We start from the raw sequence: 6107 nt of genomic DNA on the forward strand, positions 1-6107 counted from the left end.
GGCTGATTCCAGCCAACACAGGAGTGCCTCACAGGTGGTAGGGGTGCTTTGAATTGTGAGATCAGTGGGGGCCCATGGCAATGGCGAAGGGGCAGCAGCCCTAGTTATCCCATACTCACTCTAGACGCTTTTATGCATGTCTCAAGTTTCCCAAAACGGAGGCAGTGTGAACACAGTCTACAGATGAAGAACTGGGGCTCAGAAAAGTTGAGGGGCGTGGTCTAGATTTACAACAAGTCTTAGGCAGATGAGAGATGAGGACCCAGCTGCATAGCTGGAAGGCATTCCCAGGTGAGGGGAGGCCTGTATTTGCTCTACCCTCTGGTGGAGAGGAATTACGAGAAGGGAAGGATCAACAGATTCTTCAGAGCTGTCCTGGGACCTTCCCCGTGCCCTTCCCAGGTGTGGCCCAGAAGGCACCTGGCTTTTCCATTCTCTCCCCAGATGTTCTTACAGGACCTGATGCTGGTCAGCTTTCTGCTCCGCCACCTTCAGGTGCTTGGAGCATTTTCACCTCTGTCAGTCTAAGAGTCCCATGAGACAGCTGGGGCTGGTGACATAAGTCCTATTTGACACTTGAGTCTGAGGCAGAGGGAGGATGGTCTTCCTCAAGCTGTTATAGCCAGTGAGGGAGAGAGTCAATACTGAAACGAAGATCCAATACTACCTGAGGCTGTGCTGAGTGAGCAGGGTCACATGCAAGCCAGGAGGAAGAAATCTCCTCCATGCATGTGAGAGATGAGAACTAGGCTGGGTGCGGTAGCTCACACCTGCAACCCGAGCACTTTCAGAGGCCCAGGTGGGAGGACTGTCTTGGGCCAGGAGTTCAAGACCAGCTTGGGAGACAGCAAGACCCCATCTCTCTCTTTTTTGAGATGGAGTTTCACTCTTGTTGCCCAGGCTGGAGTGCGATGGCGCGATCTCAGCTCACCGCAACCTCCACCTCCTGGATTCAAGCGATTCTCCTACCTCAGCCTCCCAAGTAGGATTACAGGCATGTGCCACCACGCACAGCTAATTTTGTATTTTTAGTAGAGACAGGGTTTCTCCATGTTGGTCAGGCTGGTCTTGAACTCCCAACCTCAGGTGATCCGCCTGCCTTGGCCTCCCAAAGTGCTGGGATTACAGGCGTGAGCCACCGCTCCTGGCCAGCAAGACCCCATCTCTAAAAAAAAAAAAAAAAAAATTTGCTGAGTGTGGTGGTGTGTGCCTTTAGTCCCAGCTACTCAGGAGGCTGAGATGGGAGGATTGCTGGACCCCAGGAGTCCCAGGCTGCAGTGAACTATGATCATGCCACTGTACTCCAAGCTGGGTGACAGAGAAAAAAAGAAAAGAAAAGAAAAAGGTGAGAACTCCAGGGCCGTCAACAAAATATGCCAATAAAACAGCCAGAAATGGTGTGGAGTGACATGAAAGCTCCCAGGGATTGAAGCAGGAGAAGAGGAGGGAGGAGGAGAGGACTTGATTTCGAACTCAGCCACCCCACTGCCTCCTGCCCAACTGTTTGCCCCAAAAGTTAGGTCCCAGGTCAGCCCAAGACCCACAGGCTGCCTCCCAGCAGTGGGATTAGAGCCTGCACCCACCATCTGTGCTTGCTGCCCAGTCTCCAGACAAGCACAATAGTTCTTCAGAGCCCCATCCTAACCACATGAAAGGGGTAATGCCCCAAGGCCCAGCTGTGGTCCCACTGTTGAAACAATTGTTTGGACCTCAGTCCTCATTTGAATACAAATGAACTTTTATACATTAAAGTTCCTAGCTTCTAATTTTATTTTATTTTTGAGACAGAGTCTCACTCTATCGCGCAGACTGGAGTGCAGTGGCATGATCTCGGCCCACTGCAACCTCCGCCTCCTGGGTTCAAGTGATTCTCATGCCTCAGTCTCCCAAGTAGCCAGGATTACAGGCGCCTGCCACCATACCCAGCTAATTTTTGTATTTTCAGTAGACACGGTATTTCACTATGTTGGCCAGGCTGCTCTTGAACTCCTGACCTCAGGTAATCCACTCTCTTTGGCCTCCCAAAGTACTGGGATTAGAGGTGTGAGCCACTGTGCCCACCCCTAGCTCCTAATTTTTAAAAATTATATACATGTAATATATGAATATGGGCCGGGCGCGGTGGCTCACACCTGTAATCCCAGCACTTTGGGAGGCTGAGGCGGGCAAATGACCTGAGGACGGGAGTTTGAGACCAGTCTGAACAACATGGAGAAACCCTGTCTCTACTAAAAATATAAAATTAAGCTGGGCGCAGTGGCTCACACCTGTAATCCCAGCACTTTGGGAGGCTGAGGCGGGCGGATCACGAGGTTGGGAGTTCGAGACCAGCCTGACCAACATGGTGAAACCCCGTCTCTACTAAAATACAAAAATTAGCTGGGTATGGTGGTGCATGCCTGTAATCCCAGCTACTTGGGAGGCTGAGGCAGGAGAATCACTTGAACCCAGGAGGCAGAGGTTACACTGAGCCAAGATCGAGCCACTGCACTCCAGCCTGGGTGACAGACCGAGACTCTGTCTCAAAAAAAACAAAAACAAAATTAGCTGGGCATGGAGGCGCATGCCTGTAATCCCAGCTACTCGGGAGGCTGAGGCAGGAGAATTGCTTGAACCTAGGAGGTGGAGGTTGCGGTGAGCCGAGATTGTGCCATTGCACTGCAGCCTGGGCAACAAGATCAAAACTCCATCTCAAGAAAAAAAAAAAAAAAAAAATATATATATATATATATATATATATATACACACACACACATATATGTATGTATGTATATATGAATATGTTCTTGTAAAATATTTGCATAATACACAAGCATGCAGAGGAAAATGTAACAGTCTCCCTGCTGCATCCCCACCACTGAAGTACCCCCTTCCCCAGTTTGGTGACTTGGCATCTTTTAGGTCCCTTCTTTATGTAACGGTAACTTCATACATCTAGATGTACATATACATGCATAAGTTTAAAGCATTTTTAAAAATCATATGTTTTGTCAAAGTGTACTTTTCAACAAGTTAAAACCTACGTCTAAATATAGAATGAACACGTAACAAAGATTTATTAGGCCGGGTGCGGTGGCTCATGCCTGTAATCCCAGCACTTTGGGAGGCTGAGCTCCCAAAGTGAGCCTGAGAGGATCACTTGAGCTCAGGAGTTTGAGACCAGCCTGGGCAACATAGTGAGACCTCCTCACTACTAAAAATTAAAAAAAAATAAAATTAGCTGGTTGTGGTGGCCCTTGCCTGTAGTACCCCCTACTTGGGAGGCTGAGGCGGGAGGGTCATTTGAGCCCAGGAATTCGAGCCCTGCTTGCATCTTTGCAGTCCGGCCTGGGGGCATAGTGAGACCTTGTCTCAAAAAAAAAAAAGATCTTTAACTCATCAGTGAGGGGATTTCCGCTTGGTAAGGTGGTAATGCACATGAGGAACTGGACAGGACGAGCATTTAAAGAGGAACGTTAGGCCAGATGCAGTGGCTCATGCCTGTAATCCTAGCACTTTGGGAGGCCGAGTTGGGCGGATCACCTGAGGTCAGGAGTTCGAGACCAGCCTGGCTAACATAGTGAAACCCTGTCTCTACTAAAAATACAAAAAAACTAGCTGGGCATGGTGGTGTGCACCTGTAATCTCAGCTACTCGGGAGGCTGAGGCAGGAGAATCACTTGAACCTAGGAGGCAGAGATTGCAGTGAGCTGAGATCGTGCCATTGTACTTCAGCCTGGGTGACAGAGCAAGTCTCAAATAAAATAAAATACAATAAAGAAGAATGTTAGCATATGATTACTCGGTTAGATGCAAAATGCAATGGATGTCCTACATGACAAAAATTATACCCTTTGAGGTTAGTTTTTCTACTGGATATACATGTCTTTCATCTCTCCTGGACAATATCTCCTTGTAATTTCAGTGTATTTACCTTACTAGTGAATAGCAAAATCAAACAACTGTGTATTCTTGTGGGTAAATAATCCTTGGGAGGGCTTCTGAAATGATGCCCCAGTGTGACAATGAGAGGACACACTACACTCTTGGACTTCCAATTTTTGGATTTTTCCTTTTTTTTTTTTTTTTTTTTTTTGAGATAGAGTTTTGCTCTTGTTGCCCAGGCTGGAGTGCAATGGCACAATCTCAGCTCACCGCAACCTCGGCCTCCCGGGTTCAAGCAATTCTCCTGCCTTAGCCTCCCGAGTAGCTGGGATTACAGGCATGCGCCACCAAGCCCAGCTAATCTTGTATTTTTAGTAGAGACGGGGTTTCTCCACGTTGGTCAGGCTGGTCTCGAACTCCCGACCTCAGATGATCCACCCACCTTGGCCTCCCAAAGTGCTGGGATTACAGGCGTGAGTCACTGCGCCCAGCCTAATTTTGTATTTTTAGTAGAGACTGGGTTTCTCCATGTTGGTCAGGCTGGTCTTGAACTCCCAACCTCAGGTGATATGCCCACCTTGGCCTTCCAAATTGCTGAGATTATAGGCGTAAGCCACCACGCCCTGCCTGGATGATTTTTCTTAACACTATTCTCCAACTTTTAAAAATGTTTATAGACTTCTTGGAGTAGACCTCAATCTATATACCCTTTTTCATTTTCTTAAGATTATAGCTTCATAGGCTGAAATCAAGTATTTTAAATGGTTTCTAGACATCCCATTGATTCAGAGGTCAGCAAACTTTTCCCGTAAAATAGTAAATATTTTAGGTTTGGAGGACCATGCAGTCTCTGTGGTAGCTACTCAACTCTGCTCTGTGTTTTTTTTGTTGTTGTTTGTTTGGGGTTTTTTTTGTTTTGTTTTGTTTTGAGATGGAGTTTTGCTCTTGTCACCCAGGCTGGAGTGCAATGGCATGATCTTGACTCACTGCAACCTCTGCCTCCTGGGTTCAAGCGATTCTCCTGCCTCAGCCTCCTAAGTAGCTGGGACTACAGGCGCCCGCCACCACGCCCGGCTAAGTTTTTGTATTTTTAGTAGAGATGGGGTTTCACCATGTTAGCCAGGCTGGTCTCGAACTCCTGACCTCGGGTAATCTGCCTGCTTTGGCCTCCCAAAGTGCTGGGATTACAGGCATGAGCCACTGTGCCTAGCCTCAACTAAGCAGCCATAGATCATATGTTAAAAAATGGGCGTGACTGTGTTCCAATAAGAGTTACGGAAAATGGGATATGAATTGCATATGATTTTCAGGTGTCATGAAATGTTATTTTTTTCCCAACCATTTACAAATGAGAAAACCATTCTAGCTCACAGACCATATGAAAACAGGTGGTGAGCTGTGTTTGGCCTGCAGGATCCCTGGCAAAGAACAAGTAAACCAGTGAGTTTTTCCATTCCAACCTTCCTCCAACAGCCCTTCATAAGTAATGTTTCAAGGGCCACTTTGATGAAGAAAGTCTTTTTCTCTTTTTCCTCCATTCCAACTCTGTGTCCTAATCTGAACTCCAGATCGTTCCCTGTCTTCATGAGCTCTTCACCTTTGTGCACAGCTGCACTTTTGTCCAAGTCAGAACCCTGGGAGAGCAGCTCAGGAAGCTGAGGTGGGAGGGGAGGTCAAGGTTGGAGTGAGCCAAAGATAGCACCACTGCACTCCAGCCTGGATGAAGAGCAAAACCCCATCTCAAAAAAAAAAAAAAAAAAAAAAAAAAAAAAAAAAGGAAAAGAGAACTCTGAGAGTTATCCTCCACATTTCCACCTAACCCTTCACTCAGCACATTCCATCAGTCACTTAAGCTCTGCTGAGTCTGTCCTTTTTTTTTCAATAATAGGGGGCGGGTCTCACTACGTTGTCCAGGCCAGTATTGACCTCCTGGGCTCAATCAATTCTCCCACCTCTGCCTTCCAAAGTGCTGGGATTACAGGCGTGAGCCACTGTGCCCGGCCTTAGGGGTTCTTAAATGTGAGTGTGTATCAGAACTACTTGGGAACTTTCTAAAAAGAAGCTAGATCTGAGAGAATCCCAGAGTCTTTTTTTTTTTTTTTCTTGCTTTGTTGCCCAGGCTGGAGTGCAGTGGCACCATCGCAGCTCAAGCAGTTCCCCCACCTCAGCCTCCCGAGTAGCTGGGAGCACAGGCGTGCGCCATCATCCTGGCTAATTTTTGTTTTGTTTTTTTTTGAGACAGA

The sequence above is a fragment of the Pan troglodytes genome, chromosome 9 (assembly GCF_028858775.2).
Source record: "Pan troglodytes isolate AG18354 chromosome 9, NHGRI_mPanTro3-v2.0_pri, whole genome shotgun sequence".
In the NCBI taxonomy this organism is placed as follows: domain Eukaryota; kingdom Metazoa; phylum Chordata; class Mammalia; order Primates; family Hominidae; genus Pan; species Pan troglodytes.